We start from the raw sequence: 10,601 nt of genomic DNA on the forward strand, positions 1-10,601 counted from the left end.
AACTCCCTCATATCCAAGCCCACTTTTATTCTCCTAAGGAAAAAAATAAATAAAGGAGTAAGCTTCCTTTTAAATCTCCTTCATATTTTCAGCCTCCTCAGATGCCACTGCAGCATCAGAGAAAAAAATATCAGGCACCTTCCTTCCTGCTTACTGCAGATTGAGTCAAGGGCACTTTGATTCACACAGGAGACACTGCCTCACAGTACACAGCCTTTGCAGAAAGAAACCTGGGGGAATCAGTTCATGGCAGGTTTCCTATTGTGCTAGGTTAAAAACATATGCATCCCTGAACTTTTAGCTGGAAACTTTTAACTGGAAAAAATGGTATTTGCTACAACTACATAGCCAGAAAACGTATTTTAAAAATACGTGCTGTAATCAAATGTCTGTTTGTAACATTTATGACTTGGCAAATTGACTTGCACATCAGACACATTTTGATGGTTAATTTTGAGCCCTAATGCAGCAGAGCAGTCTTCTCTCTGCCTGGTGTCTATCCTTTTCAAAAGGCAAAGGAGTGCATAAATTATGTTTAAAAAGAGGTAGGCATTTTCTACCCACAGTGTAGAGTCACTGTAGGTGGATTATTATCCAGGAATACCAAAGAGGTAGGAAGTCTGTGATTTAACCCATTCTTTGTACTATCTCCTTGCCTGCTATTGTTTTTATTGCAGACAGCCTGAAATTATGTGTATGATAGGATTTTTCAAATAGTTCAGCAGCACAGCAACTGCATTTCAGACAGACAGCAGGAGTTAAAGCCCTAAAGCAAGAATTTTGTTCTGAATTAATAGCAGGTAAACCCTGCAGGAGCATCCAGTTGCCCCTGCTGATGTTGGCACTATGAGGTTGTTACAGTTTAGTCTTGGAAATATTTCCATCACCAGACTCTGTACTAAAATTGCCATATATTAGCAGAACAGGACGGACTCTGAGCCATCTTACAGATGATGAGCAGGATTTAGAAGCCTATTTCTTCTACAGTATCTGTCTGTACTACTTGGAAAACAGAAAGCAGTAGCTTCCACACTGCACTGAGAAATGTGTATGTTAGGGATATGGCATGACCTCTAGATAATAAAAGTAGGCAGAGGTGTTCAGCTGAACAGAGCTACCTGCACTTACTCCAGCTGAGAACTTGGCCTGTAACATGGAGGTCAAAATATTTTGAATTGGGATAAAAATAATCAGCATCAGGGCTGAATATTCCTAAATCCCAGCAATCTGCCTACAAGTGCTGGCTGTGAGCATCTTCAGAAATAGGACCTACAAGAACAGCAAAAAAGAGAAGGGTTTATAAAAATTTAAGAAGAGTTTTAGATTTTCTTAAATGTCACTGCTCAAATTTCTGTAATCACAAAAAGAGGAGTAATAATGTTTTACTTGTCCATTACATCTTTTTCCAGAACTACAAAATACTTCAGAAGAATGTCAGTCCTGTCCGAACCCCTAGTGAGATATGCAAGAATTCTTCCAATTTTCTCACAAAGTGGGCAAACTGAGGCATAGAAACTGTTTTCTCAGGCAATTCAAAATAAATCATTAGCAGAAAAAGAAGGAAGGGATCCTACCTCCCACAGCCAGAATAAACAAAACAAAAAAGATTTCACCAGACCGACCAGTGTAAATAGATGTAAACAGGTCAAAACCAATACTACTAAATCCAGGAATACCTGTTTGGTGCTTAGTTCCAAAGAATGCTGCTCTAAAACCTAGTATTTCTTCTCCCTGAGAATGGTGGCAAAGACTCAGTATTTTCCAGGCAAATTGACATCTTCCATGCTATCTTGGTCTTCCTTGAATACTCGTTTTCCTCTAGAAAACAAACCAACATCTTCTTATACTCAGCGAGTGCCACGAAGATGCAGGCAGGGATGTAGCCTGCCCCATCCCCTCCTGCCCACGCGTAGCGGAGAGGAGTCTCCAAGAGACCAGGCAAGGTGAGCCAGACCTCAAGAGAAGGTAGAGGGAGGATGTTTTTCTATTGCAATGAAAATAAGAGCTGTGGCATGTTAGTTAACAGAGCTGGTTGTGCCTGAGGACACGAACGAAGGAGGAATCCCTCAAGGGGAACGCAGAAACACGTCACTTCTCCTTGCCACCTTCTGCAGATGCTGCCTTAGCCACTTACCCATGTTACCATGTTGGTTTAAAGCTATTGCCAATGAGCTGCTATTCTCATTTTTCACTCTGAACCTTGGGGGGCACTTGTCAGAGTTTCCATCATAGTCCGGGATTTCCAACCCCATAAAAAAGGACACTAAATAATAGCAGACCCCCTTCAGCAGCCTGCACATGGGGTTGCAAAGGGACCCATCTTAAATCCCACGTGAATTTATCCTTTCCCATCCCCGTTCCTGCTTGCAGTGTCTATAGCAACACCGAGCAACTTCAGTTAACCAGCTGAGATAGCTGTCACACAGGGAGCACTCAAGTTCAAGCTCCTTGCTAAACAAAAGTTTGGGCAACAGCTTTCTGACTACATGAAGCTCCTGAGGTAGGTCTTGGCTGCATAAAGCACTGCTCAGCTCTTCTCCTAGAGTTCTTGTGCAGTTTTACCTTGTTTGATAATTGATCCTGTCACCCGGTACTTGCTGGCATAGCTGAGGTGAAATCCGTACCTGTGATCTTGTCAGGGCCGAAAGTTGTATTTTGCAACTATTTCCACTTGGCACCCAAGGGAGAGAAAAGAGAATACAGATATTTCATTTTCCCAATCTATTGTAACACAAATTAAAGTGAATGATTTTAGGATGACATATGAACTAAGGGCACCATCAGCACAAATCCAAATTCCATTTGAAGACTGCCAAATGCTGTTGCTCAGGAATTAATAGATATATTTCCAAAAATAACTTCTCTGCCATGAAATATTCACACAAGATTCCCACCAAAAAATAAAATAAAGCATACTACTGTCTTTATTACTTTATTGCCCTGAATGTTCTTTAGGATTTGCTTACTGGACCATCCAGAGGCCCTGGTATGGAACAAGGCCATGCTACGCTACCTCACTGGATTAAGGAGACTGAGATTGATTTCAATGGTAATTAATGTGAGCAAAAGAACCTTAATTTATATCCGTCCATCAATATATATATATATTTAAACTCTGAGAAGCATTTTTTTTCCCCACAAACATAGAAGTATTCTGCACTAATGATACATTAGGTATAGCCCAGAAAAGATATCTTTCTAAAGAAAACAGAGCAGAGATCCTCTCCTAGCATTAACCTCTGAGGCCTTAAGTTACTACATTTTTTAATTTAGGAAAGTTACTGAGAATTTTAATAAGTTTTCATACTCCTCTTAAGCCCTGAAAAGATGAACTGATAGCAGCCAAGCTGTTTCTCTATATAGGTGCGACTTCTTAATTATTAAGTAATCCCTACACATTTCTGAATATTTCTAAAGCACTCATAAAACAGTTGTATCATACACACCACAGACGGAGCCATCTGAGGTAAGGCCACTGACCTCCTGTACTAGAGTCCACTAATTATTCCAGATTTCCTTGTGCACGTTTCCAGTTGTGTCCCTCTGTATGAAGAGGATAACACCAGTGGAAACAGGCATTAAAATGCTGTGTCTCGCTACCTGCAGGTATTTTTATTGCCTATATACTGTACCTTTTTCTCAGCAGAACGTTTTCCCATAATAGATAGAAACTAAGGCAGCGTGTTAATGCCTATGTACCCAGTTTACCATCTCAAACCACAACGTATTAAAACGAGCTTCCCCAGGGTGATGGATATTTTCCTCAAGGATGGCCACCGTCCTAGGCCTTGTCAGCTTTCTGCATTCAGTTCTCTTAGCTGACCAGTTATTACAGATCCGTCAGTTACTCTTTTTTAAAATCATCTTTTGGCAGGCACCATCCCGAAGAAGAACATATTGAGAAGCTACTGGTTTAAGGAACAACAGAAAGGCTTAGAGCACAACTGAGCGCTTACATGAATCCAAACAAATGGTGTAACGTGCTACTGTATTACCTTAAAAGAATTAGATGCCACGTTGCTTATACGGTGCAGTTATTGTAGCTTTCTCAGGAGACTGCCCTGACACACCTCTAGCTTGTGCCCTCTACCAAGGGAAACACACGCAGGGACAGAATTAGCCCCAGGTATGTTTGAGCCGACCGAAGCAGGGTGCACTGGCAGCCACAATACTGGGAGCTGACGGATCCAGCGCAGCAGCCTGGATGTTATCCATCTCATTTCCGTATCTAATCTCTCTAGACACTTATAATATGCCACTCACTGGTGTGCTCCATCTTAGCTGATAGTGAAATCATTTAATAGAAGTGGGTAGTGAGGTAGGTGACAAGCTGATTGATGGCAACATCTTCATTTAAAGCTATACAACAATGCCAGACAGAGGCCTCACACAGCTCACGAATACAGCTCTGCCGAAAGTTGTTGGTATCTGTGCAAGTTTATCATGCCAAGTGTGGCCTGTAGAGCCTACCAGAACATCTTCCTAAAAAGCTGAGCTACCTTTCTTAAACCAAACCGCATCAGCATCTCAGGGGATAGCAGTCGGCGAGATGACGATGAGAGTAGTCAGCTCTCCCTCCTCACAGTGACAATCAGCTTCTTTGCTTCCGTAGGGTAACCAGAAAGTATCGATCTCTTAAAGCTGCCTCTATTTTAACTGTGATCTCATACCCCAGTGGCAAGCTGGTGCTGTCAGAAGGCAAGCACGTACGCACACCAGCGTGTCTCATCCTCAGCGCCCCAGCTCTGTCCTGCACAGCATGCAAGTGGGAGCTGCACAGACCCTTTGAGGCAGGTTTTAGTTGCAACAAATAGATGAGGGAAGCCAGGGAGCATCAAACTTACAAATGTAATACAGAGAGGCTCCTGCAGAGAGTGGTTCCTGCACGTTACAGCTCTGGAAAGCCCTTGCCTTTCTGCCTCTTCATGGCACTCCTGCTCAGAGATCCCATGAGGACAGACCGGATCCTGCAGGGATTGCCATAAGAAGTCCACCCTTACTGACATGCCTCCAGTCTAAGCCTGAAGACAGGGTTCCACGTCAAGGAAAAGGGGGCTGCATCAAGTTAGGGAGCAGCAAAGACCGTTCCTTTCCTTTCTGAAGGAGTCTTGAGCACGTCAGGTTGATCATTCACGGTCACTTCTCCTGCCCATTCCTTAATCCCGGCTGTTTCTAGGGAAAGCGGTGGCAGAGCAGTCCCTGCCCGCCCTTGTACTGCCACACAGACACAGCCTGACTGCAAACTCCGCAGCCACAAATTCCCTCAAATCCAGTGGTTCTTCAGTCCGTAGCCAACCTCCTGCTCTGCTTTAAGAAAAAAAGAGGTGAATCTGGCGCTTTTCACCTCCACCAGTGCTCTCATGGAAACTCTGAGTCCAGACAGTTCAAACCAGATAGTTCAGGAGAGACCTGCAAGAGCTTCTGCACGCCTATTTATTTAGCTGCTGTGGAGCAAACAAAGCATATTCTCCTTAATTCATAAAAGAATATCTGGAGGCGGTGGCTAATTCTGTCCCAATTCCTCCACGCTCCATTCAAGCTCTGCATTGCAGGGCTATTTCCAACCCAACAGCAGCCCAACGACAAGATTTCAGTAAAACCTGTATTGTCCAAGATGCTCAAATGGGCATAACTAAAAGCATTTCCCTACAAGAAGCTGAATTCAAATTATTTGCAATGAGACTGTGACATGCCAGCATTTTACCCCCCTTCAAATGACAGTAATAAGATGGAGAGAATTTGTTTGCTCGTGATTGTCTTCCTTAATGAAGGAGCTTTATCTCGCCCAGTGCCACGTGTCGTTGCAGTTTCTGTGGCAACAGCTGACTGCACAGGGAAAGAAGTGGTGGCACAGAAATCACTGCAAATTGCTGGCGTGTAAACAAAGGCTACCTTTGGGTCTCTTTTGCACGCATACTTCTTTGACTCAGTTCACATTCATTTTTTGGTAGGCAATTGTTAATGGCTATGATATTTATTGCTTGTATTTTGGAAGCCACTGAGTAAATGTCCTATATGACGTACTTTATATGCCACCCTTTGCCAATACGTAAATGCAACTTCTAATTTAGGATAAAACCCATTTGATTTTTGTCCATATAGGCAAAATTCATTCTGTAGTCCAGCCTAGAAAATCAGAGGAAAATCTCTCAATGAAAATGACAAAGTATAAAACATGAAAGTATACATATATGTATTTCCACAGAAACATGAGCAAACCAAAGCAAATAGAAGATGACATGAAATGGAAGTTAGAGCAGGTAAAGCTTTTTTCTATTCTGTTTTCAGGGAAGAAATTGATGTCTGGTAATCTCAGGGAACAAGCTCGGGTCAGGACACCAAAGCTGCGTAAGCACTTCAAGTGACTGAAATGAAGTGCTGAGGAGGACCAGGCTTCATATCTTTCATTTAAAAAGACAGTTTGTATTCAGAGTTAAAACTTCAGTAACCATACGCAAAGCCTTTAAAATAACTCAGGAAATGCCTTCACAAATCAAGACTGCAATGGTTGGTGCCATTTCTTTCACTACCCACATTTACTCACACCCTACTTCTCTAGAAACACATTCTCAAAATGGAAGCAACTTCTCAAGCACCAGTCCGTGTTTCTGGTTTACTGAATTCCTGCAGAGTACTGAACTTCCATTGAGTAGGAACTAAGGCATCCAGATCAATTTGTTTAGTCATGAAAATACCAGAAGAATGGAAGACAAACAAGTTGCAAGGATGGAAACTCCTGAACTAGTTTTCTACCAGCTTCTCACAGTCCACATATGTTTTATGAAACGTGTTTGTGTTGGCTAGGAGACAGGGTGAGCTGCTTAAAAGCAGGGCGCAGTCACTCGCTTCTCTCAGTCCAGCTCTGAAGAGTGCTCTTTAACACGGATTTCAGGCTGCTGTAACCACAACGTTAACAAAACTGTTTTCTTACCTGATGGGTAACAGCAATACCAAAAATCCCATAAAAATACATTAACACATACTAACCACTTTGCAACCCAAATCCTTTAGTCAACAACAGATTGATGCTAGCAGAAGCAAGACTGAGCTATTTATGGACATCACTTGCTGTACTGGTTACAAGGCCAAAACGCAGCGGCCCTAGCACAATATATTGCGCTTGAAAACCTCAGTTGTTCTGCTGTGAGATCTGACCATGGCAAAGCCAACTCCACTCAGCTGCCAGCTGCAGTCCCCGTGAGCCAGGGTGCCATAATGGAGGTTTCTAGCTCGTCCTGCGGCACTCAGCCTAAGCAGAGCAACAGCTGTATTTCTAGCTGGTACAGCACGTTCTTTAATATTGCATTACCTCAGTTTCCGAACGGAGGTGGGCCTCGAGTTGCTTTTCACAGGGGAGTCCTCCTAGGCGGTGTTGCTCTTTGGCTTTTAGCATTTCCTTTCACAGCAGGCAAGAGCTATTCCCGTCACCTCCTGGCTGTTTGTCATTGCTCTCTGTGACGTCAGCCTGTCACCGCCAGGATTGCCACCAAGCTGCGAGCATATTGCAGTCAGCGCCACTTTGCAGCGAGGGAGATGGCCCTCAGAAGGCAGGTGGCAGCCCTCTTCTTCCAGCTCAACAGCTGCTTCGCTGGGGACGACCTCGAGTCACCCAGAGCTGCACGTGTGCCATCTGAGTAGAGGCACCGAGGCTGCCCAGTGCTACAGCGTAGGCAAAAAGGGGGGAAAAAACACATCCCAAAGCCACACTAATGGTGTCCTCCTTGCAATTAGCTTCGTTTTAACCAATTAAGATTACATAGCTGCCACGTGTCAACAGAGCCTTCTCCTTGCTGCAGCTTCCCCTCCGTCTCTCAGTACCGTCACGTAATCTCCCTTGTCCAGCTCCGTCCTCAGTCACGTCAGAACACCAAATCTGGGCCAAATCCAACTTTGGGTTTGGGCCTGTTCCTACTCACCATTTTTAGAAAACACCGTTTGAAGGCAACGTGCTGGGATCCAGTCCCTGTCCTTGGAAAAGGGTGGTCTGCAGCTTGTCCATCCAGAGGGACGATTCTGAACGAAGAGTTCAGGGCTCAGTCAGGCACCCATCTTCATGAAACACTTTACCTGGTGGATGCTCAATGGCAACACTTAAGGCACCTGATGTATACTGAATGAGAGTTTGAAAGTGTTCTAACAATATTAGGTTTCCCATATCTAAATAATAAAGAATGATTTCGGGAGGGGTTGGTGCTTACACTAATTAACATATCCCCCCTTATGGATTTGTCCTTCTGAGAAATGATCCTCCAATTAAGTTTTTTTAACTAGAGAACAACTTCACTAGTTGACATTTTCTAAACAAAGAAACAAGAGATGAATAACCATTCTTGCATGAATTGCTAACTGATTTTACTAAAGGCAATAGAACTTCCTTGAAAGGAAATTAAATTAATTTGCAGGTTAACTACAAATTTGTTAATTATTTGGCCACGTTTCTAGAGAAACACCACTCCCTGTTTTTATCCAGGGGAAATACATCTCCTTCCTTCAGTACATAAAGCATCACCTACCTTGTGGTTTATGAGATAACAGTTTTTAAATTATGATCAGCTAATATTTATCCTAGAATTAAAACAAGGGTACTATCTATGCCATTCCTCAGATTTAACAAAACAGACCATTATCCCCATGCAAGCAGAAAGGAAAAGCAAGGTATGTGCAAAACAATCAGGCATTTCAAGATTGTAATGAATATTTCAAGATGCCATGGGTTGAAACATTTCCCCAGATATTAATTACACTGCCCTTGTAGATCAGTGAGCGTTTCATTATTGACTGCAGTGGGAACGGAAGCTCACCTGTTTTCTGTTCTCCGTACTTAGTCAAACAATTCATCTGGTATTGACAGATGTCTGGGACAGCAAGACTTTTATGCTACACTGATACTAAATAGAGCAATTGGCAGCATCGTCTCTGGCCAAGTGAATTTGGGCCATCAGGGATAGCTCATAAACTGAATGACAACCTGGCTCCAATATTTTCTTAGTCTTGTTCAAAATCACTTAGTCTACCTTTTCCGTAAAAGACAGATGCTCTTCACAGTTTCGTGTGATTTATCAAGACAACAACATGTCATCAGCTTAAGATCCTCAAAGTCTTTCAAGATAATGTCCCTGGCCTCCCACCATTTCACATTATTGGAGCGCTGTAAGGAAGGAAGGTCATCAAGGCAGCAGCAGCCAGGATCAGGCTGCTGCCACGACTCTTAACAATTCGTTCAGCTCACAGTCCATTGCTCGCATACTGGAAGTCACCGTCAGAGAAGCGAGGCTGCTTCAGGCAGCTGCTGGCCCCACGTCGCCATGGAGCAGTGCTGGGGTACAAGGGGACAGCCCGTGCTCACATGGGCAGGGCGGTAAGGTCGATGAGAGAAAAACACCTCAGGTATGCTAAACGCGTGCAGGCCGCCTTTTCTGCCCACGTGAAAGGGCGCAGGTCAGAGTGCAGTCCTACCCTGTGCTTCCAGCTTAGGCAACACTTTTTAGGGAACAAAGATGTTCAGGAGAACAAGATATTTAATGACCCAGGTTTCACATTTCTGTTTAGCTGGAGGGGTTCTCTGGCTAGAAGCAAGCCTTGGATGCCAAGAGATCTATATAAAGAACGTAACCTTAGTGATTAGGTCGTAGGATGTGGGATGCAAAACAAAAACAAAGAGCTAGATTTGTGATCCAAACCAAGAAGCCAAGAGTGCTTGCGGAGATTCCCACAGCAAAGGAGGAGCTCCGAGTGAGAACATGAAGTACTACAAAATTGTCAGTTATTTAAGGCAGAACTGGTAAAAGTGACTTGGAAAGTTTCCAAATGATGCCTTTTTGTTCTATTATTTATAATGGCAGCTGCTTCGTAGAAACTACCTTACACAATTGTTTTCGTCTTCACCCTGATTTATCTTGCTTTCCTTGACAGACTCTGCCAGAACTGTTTACATAATGATTTGATGGGCTGTATGCAGATTTTCCTCCATTTACCCTCTGTCCCTACACATACAAAACCCAACAGTCTTATTGCAAATTGCACAGGGATCGATTACACAGTTTCTCTACAAAAAAGATGCCACTTCGCTTTCAGACAGAAGAGGTTTGACTTTCTTCAATGCCATCCAGAGAACGAAGAAATTATGGGGGGAAAAAAAAACATCTTACCACTATGACAGTTAAAGACGTTTGTCTCCTTAGGAATACATCATGCTCCCCATTCCCATTCTCTTCTTCATTTGCATGCAGGGCTTTTAGCAGAACTAGGGAAAGAACCAGAGAGAGAACGGAGAAACACAAAAGTAGTCTCTAACAAAGTAGCCTTCTGAGCATCTTAACACAGTTAAAAATGAATCAATTTATTTTGCAAGGACTCTTGAACTAGTGGTTTCTAAAATGCTTTGCAGTGTTTGAAAAAGAGTATTAAAAAATAAGGAGATTGAGAAGTAGCACAAACATGTATGAACTCAACAAAATGATCACTTCAAATTCTGAAATCAAAGATCGGAAAAGAAAATACACAAAGGAGGATTCAAGTGACAGGAGCTGCAGGAGCTAACAGCAATGGTTGATGTGGAACAGCAAAGTCTTCAGACCGTTTTAGGACAATCAGAACAAGCA

General features: G+C 43.0%; 1 protein-coding gene and 1 long non-coding RNA gene across 9 annotated transcripts in view; one reads left to right on the forward strand and one right to left on the reverse strand.

The window, feature by feature from the left end:
• KCNC1 (potassium voltage-gated channel subfamily C member 1) overlaps positions 1-10,601 on the forward strand; it is a 126,208-nt gene that overhangs the window by 18,760 nt on the left and 96,847 nt on the right. The gene's annotated exons all lie outside the window — the stretch shown is intronic.
• Positions 1-10,601, reverse strand: part of LOC310900923 — a 41,182-nt gene that overhangs the window by 17,459 nt on the left and 13,122 nt on the right. The window contains exons 2-4 of the long non-coding RNA XR_014585460.1: positions 10,149-10,243; positions 2,563-2,670; positions 1,677-1,816 (exon numbers count right to left, since the gene is read on the reverse strand). This is a non-coding gene — a long non-coding RNA (uncharacterized lncRNA). The remainder of the gene's footprint in view (positions 1-1,676; positions 1,817-2,562; positions 2,671-10,148; positions 10,244-10,601) is intronic.

The sequence above is a fragment of the Anser anser genome (genome assembly GCF_964211835.1).
Source record: "Anser anser genome assembly, chromosome: 5".
Classification (NCBI taxonomy): Eukaryota; Metazoa; Chordata; class Aves; order Anseriformes; family Anatidae; genus Anser; species Anser anser.